The sequence below is a fragment of the Neltuma alba genome, unplaced genomic scaffold (assembly GCF_004799145.2).
Source record: "Neltuma alba isolate B1F8T4 unplaced genomic scaffold, ASM479914v2 tig00010342_pilon, whole genome shotgun sequence".
Lineage (NCBI taxonomy): Eukaryota > Viridiplantae > Streptophyta > Magnoliopsida > Fabales > Fabaceae > Neltuma > Neltuma alba.
Window position 1 is genome coordinate 556001 of NW_021635252.1, and position 18404 is coordinate 574404.

An 18404-nucleotide genomic window follows, 5' to 3' on the forward strand; every position below is an offset into this window, starting at 1 on the left:
ATGATGAGTCATCTTAGGGATTTCAGGTTGAATCTATTTCTTCTTTCAGTCACTGGATGATTAGAAATTAAATGGAGGAGCACTTGTCCTCAGAGTTATTTACACTGAACCCAACTTGTTCAGTTCCTTCTCCTCCAAGTTAGAGGAGACATAAGAGAATGGGTTCCATGTCTCTTATATATATATATATATATATATATATATATATATATATCATTAAAACTAGTAGGAAAAGTGATCAAAATCATTGATTAATCAAAACCCTGTTTTGGTATTAGAAAACCAGAGGTAACTTTGGCAATTTTTTTCTTAATATTAATCCACAAGCCTATAGAGGATGAACAATACAAAGATGTCTTCAAAAATTCTAACTTTCAGAACAAATTAAATATGATACAAATTATAGGGATTATTAGATCAATTTTCCCCATATATTCATTAATTCATTTAATTATTCTTTACATTGTATCATCATAATTCATATCATTTGAGATATTTCAATCCCCCTCTTCATGGAATATAACCATATCCAATTTCTAATCATCTCCCTATCTCTTGAGAGGAGGAAAAATAAAACCTATATCAATTTTGAATGTTAAAATAAACTGTATAAGTTTCATCTCTGAAGGAGTATAACGGCTCCAAGACAAAATTCCTCTTTTCCCCTTTAGCCACAAAACTGATGGGATCATACTGGCTTAATCCTTCTGTAAGTATAAAGCTTGCGGCTCGATTGAAGTTAACATCTGAACCAGACTTGCATCTTAGCTTGACGCTTGCACCAGAATCAGTACTGCACATGAAACAACCTTTATTGCTTTTGGCTTCTAAGGATATAGTTTCATTTTGTCCGTCTAATCCTGCTACCATATTGAAAACACTTGAGACCCCACCATTAGAAGAATCTGTAATCACAAGACTATTTTCTACTCCTTGGTGCATCAAGAGCTTTCCAGGGAGATCATATGGCTCCAACATTATTGATTTACCAATAGCATCTCTCACTGTTGAAAATTGTGAGATTAGTTCACTTGGAATAAGTCTGAACGTCACGTGAGGGGTTGATTCGTTGCCAGGTCCAGGTAAATTTTGCATTATGAGAGATTGATTTGAGTTTGTTAGAGCAAAAGTTGAGCTTGAAATGACTTGGGAAAAAGTTGCCAGTTGACTATTGTAACTCGTAAGGATTGGAGTAATCCAGTTAGCAATAGATGTATTTGACCCAATTTTAATATCCCAATCACCAGAGGTATGGCCAACAAGAAGATAAGGACCATAAAGGATTGCTTGAACAGAAGCATATTCTGGTCTGTCATCTGATCAATCGAATACAATTCAAAATACAATATCAATAATAAGAACTTTTTTTTCCTCTTTGTATGAAACGAAAGTGAAAAGTACAAATAGATTTCTACCTTTTATAGCTTCTGTTCTAATAGTAAGAGGAAATTGAAGGGTTAGCTTGTCATTAGCACTCCATTTTCTTGTGATTGACAAAAAGTTTCCTATATGTCCACAAAATAAAATTTACTTTCAAATCTTAGCCTTGCCAATGCATTAGTTGAAGTTGGAAAGAGTAAAATACCAGGAGAAGGTAGAGATAAAGTCTGATCATTTAATAAAGCTTTGGCATTGTCTAAATGTGTCCATGTTGGTATTCTTAAATTCAACGTAGAGGAAGATCCAATTCCCTGCAAAAGTGTATATTTTGAGTTTTAGATATTAAAATTGTAGCACTTTTCCTATTTTCCCCCCTTAAAAATGATAGAACTACCTAGTGAAAAGTGGATGAGAACAAAACAAGCCAAACTTCAACCAAATTAGGCATCATGATGATGCTCAGTCTAAAATAGTTAAAGATGAATATTAGGTAATGTTGTAAGTACCATTGCAGGAGAGAATGTGATAGTGACTCTTAAGTAAGGATCCCATGAAGTAGTAGGAGCCACAGTCTGATTAAGCATGAGACCCCCAGACTTCCAATTGAAAGAGCTTGATATGTATTGGATTATGTAAAGAGTTGGGTTTCCTTCTTGTTCAAAATAAATTGAATCCCCTAACTTTGAAAATGATTCAATACCTAAAGAATACCAAAAAAAAAAGTGGATATCATAAGAGCATGGAAGTTTGAGTTATCAAAGGATATATTATGATCCATACAATGTAAGAGATTACATAAGCACAACATTTGAATTACCAGTTCCATAACAACACCAAAAAGAGTCAATTTTGTTCCCCAACTATGTTCAGTTTTAGCCTTTGAAACCCCAGGGCCAAGAGGGAGCATATAAATCATCACTCCAGGATCTGTGCCTCTTTGAATACTTAGCACACCATTTGTTAAGGCGCGTTCATAATAATCTGCATATGTTACTTCCTTGGTCCATCTAAATAAGTACCTTGAAACCTAAGAAATCACTAACTCTGTTAATTTTTCATTGTTGATACAATAAAATTACTATACAACAACTTATAATATGAGCTTTAAAATTTTTCCCTAAATATACTTTCTTCCTTATAAGTATTCCATCAAAAACAATGAAAATGATAGATGATTAATAATACCTTCAACATGTTATAAGTTGAGCATGATTCTTCAGTTTCTACTGTTTTCAGGATGTTATCTGCTATTCTTTTTGGATCATTCCTACACAAAGAAGACATCAGCAACTAACTGCTATAAAAGAAGGAACACAACAATTGCTACTAAAGAATCATTTGAGTTTCATATGGGAAAAATGAAAATTAATTAATTATTAGGCCACATTACCACCACTCTGAAACTGAAGTCCCTCCAGTTGCATAACTGTGAGACGAGTTAATGAGGTCCATGAAGAATGTTCCAATTTCCTATGAAAAAGCAAAAAAATCAATGGAGCTAGTTAGAAACTAAGTATTGAGTTTTGAATGTTTATTATCTTCACATATTTCACAAGGCATTACTGAAAATAATCATATTACATAATTGAGAAGAAAACATAAAAATGAAACTCTATAAATAATATAAATAAAAATATCTAAATTAAGGGTAACAAATAGTAAATAAACATGATATAATATATAAACAAGTAGAAATTTACCTTATAAAGTGGATCACCGGTGACTTCATATCGCATTTGAGATCCAACAACAATTGGTATATGTGTATTAGCATGCAAGTTTGCAATGTCATCAGCCTACATGGGGAAAAATTGAAAATTTAAAACTCTTGGGCTTTGTAAGAAAAGTAAATAGGGAATTGGGTGTTTAGGTCTTGTAATGGCTTTACAATTTTGTAAGTTACAATAATGTAGGTTCATTAATATAGTTTAAATTAACATAAAATATATAATATATTAATAATAAAAAAAATTATTACCTGGACAGCAAGCAGTCCTAAAAAGCATGGCTTATCAAAAAGGTGAGCCAACAATAGATGCTTTGGATCTCTCTGCATAGGTTAACAAGATAGATACAATTTCATATTTGAATGTAAGAGCAAGTATTGGGTGTTGAGTTATAATTATGAACTTTTGTCTTATCGAACTTATATTTATATCTAGGGTTTTTCTTAAGTCCAACTCTATCAAGTTTCACCTAGGCATGATGCTTGGTGAAAGAATTACAAAATGCCATAGGCTAGAAAAATCAACTTAGGGCATGGCCAGACCCAAGATGACTTAATAAGTTATATCAAAAAGTGTGTGTGTGTGTGTGTGAAAACCATTGTATAAGAAAATTAATATAGTTACCAGAAAAGCAATTATCCCACTGTTATGCTATATAAATTGTAAAGAATATCATTCATTCCTCTAACTTCCTCATTCAATGATTACCCAAGATGACTCAATAAGTTATATCAACAAAGTGTGTGTGTGTGTGTGAAAACCATTGTATAAGAAATTAATATCGTTACTAGAAAAGAAATTATCCTACCGTTATGCTATATAAATTGTAAAGGATATCATTCATTCCTCCAACTTCCTCGTTCAATGATTGATAATGTCTGTTTATAGTGTACTTTGTGATTACATTCAGCACACGGTTGTAAAAGTACTCAACCATCCATATTAGCATTTTTAGAGCTTGAGGGTCTCCAGCTATAGTGTGTTGGTCTAACAAGCCAGCCATAATCTGTCAAAATTGACTAATTGATTCAATCCCACAAAATATCCCCCCACTAGTATATAATTGTATAATCATAAACAAGTTCACTATTAACGTACCTTGTGAATAGTGTAATAGGGAGCCCACACATACTGAAGTTCTTCAAAACGATCAAAGAATTCAGATGGAAATGCGGAAAGATATCCTGTACCAAATTTTTGCTGACAAGCTGAAAGACCAATAACAAGAGCTGACATTTTCTCTTTCAGAGTATCATTATGTGTGCTAGCCCACATTCGAGCCGATGCACTCAAGTAGTGCCCTGCAAAATGTGAAAGATCAAGCAATTATATACTATTATTGAAAAATAAATTGCAAACAAAATCAGTCTGTGATAGATCCTCCTAGCTACTCTACTTCATTAGATTTTGATAAAAAATTTAGAGCTAGCATCATTTTTTGTTCTTGAAGTTTGACTTTATTTTAGTTTTAATCCCTAAAATTTGAAATTATTGGTTTTGGTCCTAACAATATAACCACATTTTAGTCTGTTTAAAGACTTTTAATCCCTGGAATAGTATTTTTGGTTCCTAAAATAAGATTTTAAGGACCAAAGTCATTGGTTATAAATTTTTGAGACTAAAATCAAAATAAAATCAAATTTTAGGGACCAAAAATGGCATTGACGCAAAAATGTATAACTGAACATTACATTGGAATGTAAAACCTTAAAACATTATGTAATGAGGTTTTTCACTTATTTATATCTCTTCTTCAACCTAATAGTTATGAATGTAACTCACACCTCAACCTTAAAAAAAAGGATTCATGAAGAGATATGAGTAACACTAAATGGTTAAGACTAGATTTAGATGTAGTGAAATGAGTTAAGATGATGAATGAAAGAAACTCACCAACAAAATGGCCTCGAAGCTCCAATTCGGGGCTTTCCCAACCTCCATAAGGATTTCCAAGAGTGGGCAAACCAGCTGTTTTTCTGAAGTTCCACAACATGCTATCAACATCTAATAGTAAAAGATACTCCAAATTTGTGAGCTGTGCTCGAGCATGGATTGATCCCGGAAGCAATCTCACATCATGTAGTGACACCTCTTTAAGAAGACCTTGAGGTGCGTCCATTGACCCTTATTCTTAATTTGTCTATACATCATTGCCCAATCATGCTCATCTTTTTCTTCAATCAATAACTTTCTAGGTAGCAAAGTTTGCCAGACAGAGTCATCTGTTGGAGTAAGATGATAATGTGACATAACCTCTGCCTTCCATGTCTGGTTTTTAGATGTTAATAATTGGGCACGCATGGTATGAGATTGGGTAATAGTGTTGGTGCATTCTTTAAGACTAGAGACAGCAAAAGGACACAACACCAGCACAATGATCGCATAGAGGAAAGTGATAGGAAGAACAAAGGGGCCTAAAAAGAATTCAAATATGATCAATGATCAGTGACTTATTCTTGTTATTTTCTGTTTGAGAAGTGAACATTCGTATGACTAATCTAAATAAATAGATAAGGCTATTGAAATGAGAATTTTGAAGAAATTAATGAATAAGAAAGTAAGAGAAATAACCTAAAGAAGTTGCAGGCCTGCTGAAAGTCTGAACAAAATAGATACATCTGATCCTGCATTAAAATTCAAATTCCCAATACCAATGACAAATAATTTTTTTTTTAGAAAGAGAAGAGAAAGAAAAAGAATGAAAATGCACTTGAGATGGAAGAGAACAGGGGAGAGGAGAATGGGAAGAGAAGTGATAAAAGATGCAAGTGAGAACGGGGTATATACATAGTAAAAAAGGATAAAGAGAAAAAAATGGAGGGAGGAGAATGAAGCTAAACAGAAAAAGGATAAATTTTAAACAAAATAGAAAGGTCCAGGTAATGGACTTATGAACATGATACAAATGCCATTGCTTCTCCTTTTTTTTTGGCATTGTGACTTGTCCCCAACCGAATTAAAGAAGCACTTTTCAACAATGAGATATATCAAAATTTAGGTATTTACTTGTTGTGTCTTAACCTAATGTTAGCCTTATCTATATCCCAAAATCAAGCTTACACAAAAGTTAACATGATTATGATACGAGAGTCTATTAATGGGCGTAAATTCAGAAAGAAAAACTCCATTAATGTGTGTGTGTGTAGACGCAAGGCTGATCAGGTATGTGATTGGGAGCCTAGGCCAAAAGACAAGGAAGATTATATTGAAGGTAATGGCAATGCATGAGAATGTTGAGACTAAAAACACTAAGCCCAAACAATTAAAAGAAAAGGTAAAATAAAAAAAAATGAGAGGGGAAATATGGGAAGGGTGGAGAACATTAGAAGTCCTCTATAATATGACTGGACAAGAAGTTTGAGGAGTAAAATATTGTGATAATTAAATAATATAAACGATTTATTTGCATGGATAAATCTAAGCATATTCCTGTAAAAAATTATAACATTGTCAAGACAATCTAAACAGGGAGAGCTCTTTTTTCCGTTTTTTTTTTTTTGTGGTTTTTAACCCAAAGGATAGCTCTTTTATACACACACGACTTTATTTTTGCTCACTGAACGACTATATTCCCCAGTTAGCCGTCTATATTCAGATTCCACGCTAAAACAATAATTTGGGAAAGATTAGCTTATTCATTTGATACGTATTATTTTGGACATGAGTACTTTTTTAATATTGCCAACTCGCATAGGCATGCGGAGGATGGATCAAGGCTACAACGTTTTAGGCAACGGAGACAATTACCCAATAAAACCGCCCGTAAATATGGGCCACACATATATGTATGTATGTAAAAAGTGATTTTTTATATTATTTATTCTGGTGTGTGTGGTATAAAAAGAATGCGTAGATCTCGAATTAATATATTTACTCATGAAATTTTCAGAAGGTTTAATATAATATCTGTCTCTCAAATTTGCATAAATTTAGTTTTAGTCTCTCGAGTTTCAAACAATAGGTTTTAGTCCATCAAAAAGACAAAATGATCCAAATTTTTATTAAATTATAGAAACTAATATTTTAAATAGAAAAAAATTTGAGAGACCAAAATCAAAATAGGAACAAAGTTAATGAGCCAAAATAGTATTAACACGTTTTGAGAATGTGAATTTAGTTCTATTTTTTATTGAGTTAATATTATTTTTAATCCTTAAAATTTGACCTGATTTTGATTTAGGTCGTTGAGACCTTGTTTTAGGCACCAAAAATATTTAAGTGGGTCAAAATAAAATCAAATTTTAAAGATCAAATTCAAAGTAAAGTTAAATTTCAATGACCAAAATCTTTTTTAATTTTTAGGAATCAAAACTAAAATAATGTCAAATTTGTATTAACTCTTTTTTATTTGAAATTCTAAACTTCATAACTTTAGATGAATATCAACATAAAAAAATAAAGACATTAAGATAAATATCAACAAAAAAATGTTAAAACATTACAGGTATTCAACTATATAAAAATTTAATTCTTTTTAGATATTTGCATTACCTATAAATTATTATTGACAGTGTAATGGTTACTATTGTTAAAAAAAGTTTTAAAAATAAAATACTTAAATCTCTCTAAAATTAACAATGTTATAAGATCATACTCCCTCCGATCGTTAATGTAAGAGCTAGTTGATTAATTTGAGTAGATTAAAACAATTAGTTTAGTTAGTTATTTGTAATAAATAAGTTTTTTTTACAAAATATCCTTGTTAATTAAGTGTATTGGCTAGAACTATATTATTATAAGGACTACCTTGAGAAAAATGAAATAAATATGAAAGGCAAAGTGAATTAGGGTCTTATATTCAGGACCAAAATAAAAGTCAAATGAATTTTTATATTTAGGATTGGAGGTAATATTAGATTAATTAGCTAATTATTTATTGAGAGCGAAAACTTAGATAATCTTATTATTAAATTTGATAAACTTTGCATCTTAAAAAGTTAGGAAAATGATATGAAAATAAATCTCCATACACTAGGCCTCCAGTAATTTTTGCCTAGTGTCCCAAAATTTCTTGACATGACCCGAAGATTGATTTGTTGGTAATAAATAGTACAAGGATGAACTGCATAAATATTAGCAGATTTAGAAGTATTTAAAATTCTTAAACAAAAAGACTAATATGATGGTTGATATAAACTATAGGAACTAAGATTATTTATATAAACATACCCAAAAAAAAAAAATACTCCTCCCTACACTGCAATGAGCAGTATCGGCAAAAAACTAATATGGGGACTAATATTAATTTTCCCTAAACATACCAAGAATAGGGATGTCTTTAAAATTCATAAACAACAAGGACCGTATAAAAGCTGATAAAAACTAATATGGGGACTAATATTAATTTTCCCTATATATATATATTCATTTATTTTTTCATGTACATTGCATCATCATCATTCATGCCATTTGAGATGCATGTTCAGTACACTCGCTCATCATTTGAATGAAAAGAGAACTTTCCAATGATGTACCATATACACTTCCCAATCATTTCTGTAGCTCTCAAGAGGATGGAAAAGGAAATCTATATCAAGCTTGAATGTTAAAGTAAACACTATAAGTTTCATCTCTAAAGGAATATAATGGCTCCAAAACAAAATTTCTCCTTGCCCCTTTAGCCACAAAACTGATAGGATTATATTGGCTTATTCCTGTGTTGCTATAAAGCTTGCAGCTTGGTTGAAATTAACATCAGAACCAGAACTGCAAATTAGCTTCACGCTTGCACCAGAACCGGAACTAGATACAAAGCAACCTTTATTGCTTTTGGACTCTAAGGAAATGGTTCCATTTTTCCCATCCAATCCTGCAACCACATTGAAAACACTTGAGACCCCGCCATTGGAAGAATCTGCAATCACAAGACCTTTTCTGCTCCTTGGTGCATTAAGAGTTTTCCAGGAAGATTCCAGCATCATAGGGTTCCAACATATGATGTATCAATGGCATCTCTCACTGTTGAAAACTTGGAGTTTGATTGACTTGAAATAAGTCTGAAGGTAGCATAAGGGGCTGATTCTGTGCCAGGTTCAGGAAATTCTTGCATTATAAGAGATTGATTTGAGTTTGTTAAAGCCAAAGTTGAGTTTGAAACAACTTGGGAAAGAGTTGCTAGTTGACTGTTGTAAGTAGCTGGGATTGGAGTAATCCAATTTGCATTAGATGAGTCTGATCCAACTTTAATGTCCGAATCACCAGTGGTATGGCCAACAAGAAGATATGGACATAAAGAATTGCTTGAAGACTAGCATATTCTGATCTGTCATCTAAATTGAATTCAATCCAAAACACAATATCAGTTATGAGATTAATTTTTCCTTTTTCTTGTGTTCAGTGGAAGTGGCTAGCATAGATGACGGATTTTTTCATACCTACAATAGCCTCTGTTCTGATTGTAAGCGGAATCTGAAGGGTTAACTTGTCATTGCTACCCCATTTTCTTGTGATTGACAAAAAATTTCCTACACGGGCAAAAAAGGAGTGAGTTTGCTCTGTTCTATGCTGATAAGAACTTCCTCTTAGAATACAAAAGGTAGTTGCATTTTGGTTCCCAAATTTAAATTGAATCCTATTCTTTTTCGCTTTTGCTTTCTCTAAGATAGAAAAAACATCAGAATAACATGTGATGTTGGACATAAGAGGGATAAAAATGTGTTAAAAACTAATGGCGAGACCAAATGATTATTACATAAATAAGGTGAAATCCATAGTTTTCAAAGGAAACGAGTTAAATACCAGGAGATGGAAGAGATAAAGTCTGATCATTCAGTACAGCCTTGGCGCTGTCTGAAACTGTCCATGTTGGTATCCTGAAGTTTAGTGTAGAGGAAGAGCCAGCTCCCTGAACAAAGTGAATATTTCAATCTATTAACCATAATCATTTAGATAATTCTCTTAGGATAGAAATAATCATTCAAGGCATTGAATTGTTTCAAGTTCAGATGTCTATTAGGCATCACATAAAGAGCCCATCTTCTACTGCAATAGTCACCATCATGTAACAGTTCTAAATAAATCTCTGCATCACCGTTTGAAATGTTCAATCTCCATCATTAAAGGACAAAAAGGAAGAGGTTGAAATTCTAATGAACTAAGTTTCATGCAAAAGCAAGTATCTTCGTAACATAAAATCTGTAAGTAAATACCTCAGTAGGAGAAAATGTGAAGGTAACTCTTATGTAAGGATCCCATGAAGTAGTAGGAGCCACAGTTTGATTAAGCATGAAACCCCCAGACTTCCAATTAAAAGAACTTGATATGTATTGGATTATGTAAAGTGTTGGGTTCCCTTCTTGTTCAAAATAAATAGAATCCCCCAACTTTGAGAATGATTCAATTCCTAAAGATGACACAAAAAGAAAAGAGAGTAGAGAATATAAGCATATAATATAGTTTGACATAATTTGAATTATTTGATGGAGAAAAGTAGGAAGCATATGTATACCGGTTCCATAACAACACCAAAAAGAATCAAATTTATTTCCCCAACTATGTCCAGTTTTAGCCTTTGAAACCCCAGGGCCAAGAGGGAGCATATAAATCATCACTCCAGGATCCGTGCCTCTTTGAATACTTAGCACACCATTTGTTAAGGCACGCTCATAATAATCTGCATATGTTACTTCCTTGGTCCATCTAAATAGATGTCTTGAAACCTAAGAAATTAAGTCCGGTAAATTTGTCTTATTGCTGATATAATGAAGACAGTTTGCAGCAATTTATGGCACAAAACTAAGGATCGGGAAAAAGAAACAACTAGCTAATAAAAGGATAGATGGCTGGCTTTACCTCAACATATTATAAGTTGTGCATGATTCTTCAGTTTCTGTTGTTTTCAAAATATTATCTGCCATTCTCTTTGGATCACTCCTTTAAAAAAAAAAAAAACAGAAATTAATCAATGAGTAATTGCTATAACAAGAAGGAATAGAACCCTTGTTAGTCAATGGACCATTTATTTGAAGTCCATATGGGAAAAATAAAATGGAAGTAAAAAATAATTAATCAAGTCATATTACCAAAACTCTGCAACTGATGTTCCTCCAGTTACATAGCTATGAGAAGAATTAATAATGTCCATAAAGAATGTTCCAATTTCCTAACATAAAGAAATTATTAAAGCATGAACAATCGAGCTAGTTAGAAACTTGAATCTTTGCAAAATAGAATGCATAAAGTTATTCGGTCTTGAATGTTTGTCACCTTTAAGTCTGCTCATAAATAATTATGAGGAAGGCATTCAAATTAAATTTTATAAATAATATATATATATCTCTATGTGCAGAGGTTACCTTATAAAGCGGATCACCAGTAACCTCATACCGCATTTGAGATCCAACAACAATCGGTATATGTGTATTAGCATGCAATACCGAAATGTCATCAGCCTGCATAGAAAAAATGAAGATTTTTTAAAAACTTGGGCTTTGCGCAAGAAAATAATTATATCTAACATTATATAGAAAAGATATGGTAATAAATCATCAGTAGGATGACTGACAGCTAATATTTAAGGTTTTATTTTTCAATTTATTATGCATTTTAGGGGTATATTTGAAAAGATTGGAGGTTTAATTCCAAAAATGCCCCTGAAAAATTGAAAAATTACTTGAACCCTGTTAATTTAGTTCAGTCCTCATTAAAAATAGTTAACTGTATTTAATTAAGGGGATATTTGAAAATATTGGAATTTTTTTGGGACACACTATCTACCTGCATTAATTTGTGTGAGTTAATTAAAAATGAATAAACAGAGGAAATAAGATATTGTAGACCCAGTTAAATATGTATCTAAACTAGAATATGATTATGCCACTGCCAAAGTTGAAATCCAATTATGAACATTTCATACAAATGTGAGCTCGTTATTGCTAATGATGTTCACTTAAATGAATCTTTTTTTTTTTGGGGGGGGGGTGAAAGAAAGAGGAATAATGATTGCCCTCATTTTACTCCCAATCCAATCTGCTTTTTTTCCCTTTCTTTGGACACCCCAATCTGCTTTTCATTTGAAGTGAAATTTGATTTAAGTGAGAAACTTGTTTTTCACGGAAATTTAGTTGACATTGCAACCGATTGGTACGTAGCATTTAATTCCAGTTCTGATCCCGAATAATTTAAGATGAAATAAATAAAAAAGACCATAATGATGTTAACATTCAACATCCAGAAAAATAAAATAATTAATTAATTAATGAGCAAGACAGCAACTTTTTGGAAGAAATTTCCAGGCAATGGCTTTTTAGGTACTGAAATGGAAATTAGTGATTTAGGGCCAAAAATATAGTTAAAAATCAGATAAAAACAATATAATAAATGAATGTAATCATTACCTTTACAGCAAGCAACCCTAAAAAACATGGCTTGTCAAAAAGATGAGCCAGCCATAGATGCTTTTGATCTCCCTACATAAGTTTGCAAGACATGTGCACTTAGAATTGAACGTATGAGCAACTTGAAACGACTCAAAATTATATTAAATAGCTCTTTGTATTAGTCTAAAATAAGTATTTTTGTGTTTTATGATACAAGACTCATCTCATATATTTATCTTGTATTTTGAAAAATCACTTCTTCATAACTAGTAAATGAAGCAAGTATAGAAATGACAAGTATTATTTGAACAAATTAATGAAGCAACAATACTAATTAACCTACCGTTATGCTATATAAATTGTAAAGGACATCATTCATTCCTCCAGTTTCTTCATTCAATGATTGGTAGTGTCTACTTATAGTGTATTTTGCGATCACATTCTGCACACGGTTGTAAAAGTACTCAGCCATCCACGTCACCATTTTCAAAGCACGAGGGTCTCCAGCTACAATATGTTGATCTAGTAGCCCAGCCATGATCTATCAAAGTCGATCAAGGAAATTAAGCCCCACAATATTCACTTGATGGTACAGTTATTATATACTTACATACTCAAGAACAAAGTTATGGATTAATGTACCTTGTGAATGGTGTAATAGGGAGCCCACACATATTGAATTGCTTCAAAGCGATCAAAAAATTCAGATGGAAATGCTGAGAGATATCCTGTTCCAATTTTCTGTTGGCAAGCTGAAAGACCACCAACGATGGCTGACATTTTCCCCTTCAAAGCATCATTATGTGTGCTAGCCCACATTCTAGCCGATGCACTCAAGTAATGGCCTTCAAAATGTTAAAAACAACTAATTAATTAATATGAGAAAACATGTAACTTTATGTTATGACATTTTCACTCATTGCTTAATGGAATTTAATGTCGGATCTGTTTTCACACAGTCTCACCTTTTAACCTCCAATAAAGTAAGCATTTATGAGGGGACATAAGTAATATGGTACAATTAAAGACAATAACTAAATAGAAATAATGAAAACAAACATCTAAGATAATGAATGAATGAAAGCAACTCACCAACAAAATGGCCCCTAAGCTCCATTTCAGGACTTTCCCAACCTCCGTAAGGCGTGCCAGGAGTAGGCAAGCCAGCTGTATTCCTAAAACTCCATAGCAAATTGTCAACATCCAACAGTAACAAATACTCCAAATTGTGAGCTGTGCCCGATAATGGATCGAGTTTTGATCCAATCTCACATCATGTAGTGTGAAACTTCTTTGAGAATACCTTGAGGTGAGTTCGAGTTCAACAACCCTTGATTCTTAATCTGTTTGTACATCATTGCCCAATCATGCTCATTTTTTCCTCCTTTCAACAATTTTCTGGGCAGCAAAGTTTCCCAGACAGAGTCATCTGTCGGAGTGAGGTGATAGTGAGACATAACCTCAGCCTTCCATGTCTGGTTTTTGGATTTTGATAACTGGGCGCGCAAGGTATGAGATTGTGTGGGAGTGTTGGTACATTCCTTGAGACCAGTGACAGCAAAAGGACTCACAACCAGCACAACAACAATGGCATCCAGCAGAAAAGTGATGGGAATCATAAATGGGCCTGACATTAACAATCAGATTAAACAAACGACCAGTGACTCGTCTCTCTCTTTTATCAGTTTGTTTGGTAAATAAAATAAGGATTTGAACATGAAAGGAAGAGGGATTACCTGAAGAAGCAGCAGGCCTGTGACTGTGAGCGTTCTTGACAGTTGAATACATCTGCTACTGCATAAGAACTCAGCTTCTCAAATGGTATTGAGATAGAAGAGAAAAGAAAAAACTTGTTTGGTTAGAAAGAAAGGAGAAGAGAAAACGCTGGGAGGTGGGTGAAACCGAGGAGAACAGAGGAGAGGAGAGAAGGGAGGGAGGACATGTGAGGGAGGAAGGTCGGGTATGGTGGGGTATATATAGAGAGAGAAAAAGACAGAGAAGAATGAGGGGGGAAAAAGAATCTCGTGAAAGGATGAGTAAGAGGAAGCAGGTAGGGGAAAATGGAGGGAAGAGAATGGAGATAAACAGAAAAACTTTTGAGACAGAGGTTCACGGATGAACGTTGAGACAAACACCACCGCCTCCTTTCTTTTCTTTGTTTGGGTATGGCTTACTCTTCCACTTCCACTTGCTGTCCTTCCGTTTCCAACTGCCCCTAAATTGAAATTTAAAAAAAAAAAAACTAATTGGAAAAATCTCAACTTTAAGTGGCTTTTGCTTACATGAAATCTCATCTACATATAGATTTCTGTTCCATTCAATTGATATATGTCAGTTCAGTTATGTTAACCAGAATTATATATTTAATGTAAAAATTAATTTGGGTAGATCAATAATAAAGATAAATAAATTATTTAATTCTAATAAACGTGACATCTCCCTCAAATACCTCAATGAAGCATTCCTATATGTCAGTTTAAAAATTAGATATCTAAAAGATAAATTAATTGAAGCTTTATATTTAAAAATATATTTTTTCTGACTATTTCGTACATTTAGGACGAAGGGGAGGATTAAATTATAAGTTTATAACCTAGTGGTATGGAGATAATTCACACATTTTTATTTAAAAAAAAAAAAAACTGAGGTCTCTTTTAAACTGATTAAAATTCAGGCATGGCGCTTTTTTTTTTTTTTTTGTATTAGCTTGTGCTTAAATAAATCTCTCTTTGTGATATATGGAATTATGGATGGTCTATTTTGGTACAACAGGTAGTCTTTTTTTTTTTTTTTTTACCCCACAAAAGCAAATACTCCTCTATTCCTATTTATATGACTGAAAGAAAAGATTTTTTTTTCTATTTATAAGGTATTGAGAAAAAAATTTATATTAATAATAATAATTTTAGTTTCTTTTATTGTTGTATTGATTTTATTTACATGACGTGTAATGTATATTAAATAACAATAAAAATAAAAATTGTTGATTTAAATAAAAATTAATAAGCTTAAGAATTTTTTATCTATATAAAACATATTGAAAATAACTTATATACATGACAAGAGAGGGAAAAAAAAAATTCCTTCTGTTTAAGTGCAACAACAACTAGGCGTAACATGTGAATGAGTGTAGCTGGGTTTGTTTGTTGGGATGACATCAAAATTCATGCGCAATCCTTGTACGTTTTGCGTATAATGCGGAGCCCTTCTCCCGAGAGAAACTAATTCGACAGTTTCAGCATATTTTTTATTGAGAAAAAGATTTTTTCCTCCTCATAAATATGAGTACTTTCGTATTAATAATAATTCTGTTCAAAGCATTATTAAATATTAAATGTGATAATATTTTTTACCAAAATGCAAACATTATTTTATTGTGTCATAAGAAATTAGTTCTTTCTATTAAATTACGTTGGTTAATGCTGAGCACTTCTTCAAAAGAACCAAAATTTACAGTTTCATTATATATATGTATTGTTTAATAAAAATTTGTTATTTGTTGCTTTATATACATTAATAAAATTGAAGACGTCACAATCTCGCCATGAAATTATCCGCAGCAAGGATGCGTGTAGAAGAGAGTTGATTTATGTTCAAGCTCTCGTTTATGAGTCCACAATGACTATTAGGTGTGGCAATATGTGATATAATCACTATATATTAATATATGTTGTAGCATTTTCCTACGCTAGCTTCAGGTAATCAGTTGTTATATATCAATTTCTAATAAATAAATTTTACTTCTCGTCCTCCCATCCACAGTAAAATTTAATTATTGTACCAGATCAAAAGTCGTCGGTGGGAAGAAAGTCAATTATTAATTAGGGAAAATTTCATTTAAGAACCGCATAAGGGAATTTATATCAGTCAACCCCCAAAATATTCTGAAATATCACTACAAGACTAAGGAATCAAACTGAAATTAAAACCAAGAGTAAGATTACAATAATACCCCTTGTTTTTTATTTTTTAAAAAAACAAATATTAATTAACGTAACTGCTCCAGGCACCAGAGCTACAGCAACGACCACCGAAGGTCGAGCTACTGACTCTCAGGTGGCCGCTATCGAAGGTTGGACCTCCGGTGGCCGTTACAGTAGCTCCGGTGGCCAGAATTTTTTTTTTTTTTAAAACAAGGTGGTCGGTCAAAGGAAGGTTTGAACCCATGACCTTTTGACTCACCAAAAGTAATATAACCACCAAGCCAAGCAAACCATTCAATCATGTAATAAAAATAAATAAATATATATATATATATAACAAAACAAACATAACTGTCTAAGTATAAGTGAACAAGTGAAATTAGACGATTGACAAGTAAAATTCAACAATTGACAACAACAATTAGGCAATTTACAAATAATATAATAAAATTCACAACCCCAAATGCAAGTGTTTAAGTGCAAATGAGTAAGTGAAATTTAAAGATTTACAACAAGAGTTTATGGATTTATAACCCAAATTGGCTGTTAAGAAGAAATATAAGAAAATTGACAATCCACAATGTAAGTGTTTGAGTGTAAGTGAACAATTGAAATTAGACAATTTACAAGTGAAATTCAGGAATTTACAACAAAAATTAGGCAATTTACAGATAACATAATAAAATTCACAACCCCAAATGCAATTGTTTAAGTGTAAATGAGCAAGTGAAATTTGAAGATTTACAACAAAAAGTTTATAGATTTACAACCCAAATTTAGCTATTCACAAGAAATATAAGAGAATTTACAACTCAAAATATAAGTGTTTGAGTGTAAATGAACAATTGAAATTAGACAATTTACAAGTGAAATTCAGAAATTTACAAAAAAATTTAGGCAATTTACAAATAACATAATAAAATTCATAACCCCAAATACAAGTGTTTAAGTGCAAATGAGCAAATAAAATTTGAAGATTTACAACAAAAATTTATGGATTTACAAATCAAATTTGGCTATTCACAAGAAACACAAGAGAATTCACAACCCAAAATATAAGTGTTCGAGTGTCAGTGAATAAGTGAAATTCAACAATTTATAAGTGAAATTCAATAATTTATAACAAAAATTTGGCAATTTACAAATAATATAATGAAATTCACAACCCCAAATGTAAGTGTTTAAATGTATAATAAACAAGTAAAATTGTCGAATTTTACTTGTAAATCCATAAACTTTTGTTTGTAATTTTCAAATTTCACTTACTCATTTATACTTAAACACTTGCATTTAGGGTTGTGAATTTTATTATGTTTTTATAAATTTCTTAATTTTTGTTGTAAATTGCTGAATTTCACTTGTAAATTTTCTAATTTCAATTGTTCACTTACACTCAAATACTTACATTTTGGGTTGTCAATTCTCTTATATTTCTTGTGAATAGCTAAATTTGGGTTGTAAATCCATAAACTTTTATTGTAAATCTTTAAATTTTACTTGCTCATTTGCACTTAAATACTTGCATTTAGGGTTGTGAATTTTATTATGTTATTTGTAAATTGTCTAATTTTTTTTGTAAATTGTTAAATTTCACTTCTAAATCGTCTAATTTCACTTGTTCACTTATACTTGGACAGTTATGTTTGTTTTGTTATATATATATATATATATATATTTATTTGCATTACATGATTGAATGGTTTGTTTGACTTGGTAGTTACATCACTTTTGGCGAGCCAAGGGCTCATGAGTTCAAACTTTCTTTTGGCCACCTTGTCTTTTAAAAAAAAAAAATTCCGACCACCAGAAAACTATAATAACGGCCATCGAAGGTCCAACCTCTGACGGCGGCCACCTGAGCACCAGCGACCGAACCTCCAGTGGCCGTTACTGAAGCTCTGGTGGCCGGAACAGTTACGTCTATTATATTTATTTTTAAAAAATAAAAGTGAGGGGTATTATTGTAATCTTACTTTAGTTTTAATTTCAGTTTGGTCCCTTAGTCCTGCAGTGATATTTCAAAATGTTTTGGGGGTTGACTGATATAAATTCCCTTT

The 18404-nt window shown here is 32.1% G+C and overlaps 2 pseudogenes; both read right to left on the bottom strand.

Annotated features, from left to right (window-relative positions):
- Positions 1-241: 241 nt before the first annotated feature.
- Positions 242-6019, bottom strand: LOC114755838 (uncharacterized; annotated as a pseudogene).
- A 2396-nt stretch (positions 6020-8415) lies between these two features.
- Positions 8416-14341, bottom strand: LOC114755825 (uncharacterized; annotated as a pseudogene).
- Positions 14342-18404: the final 4063 nt, after the last annotated feature.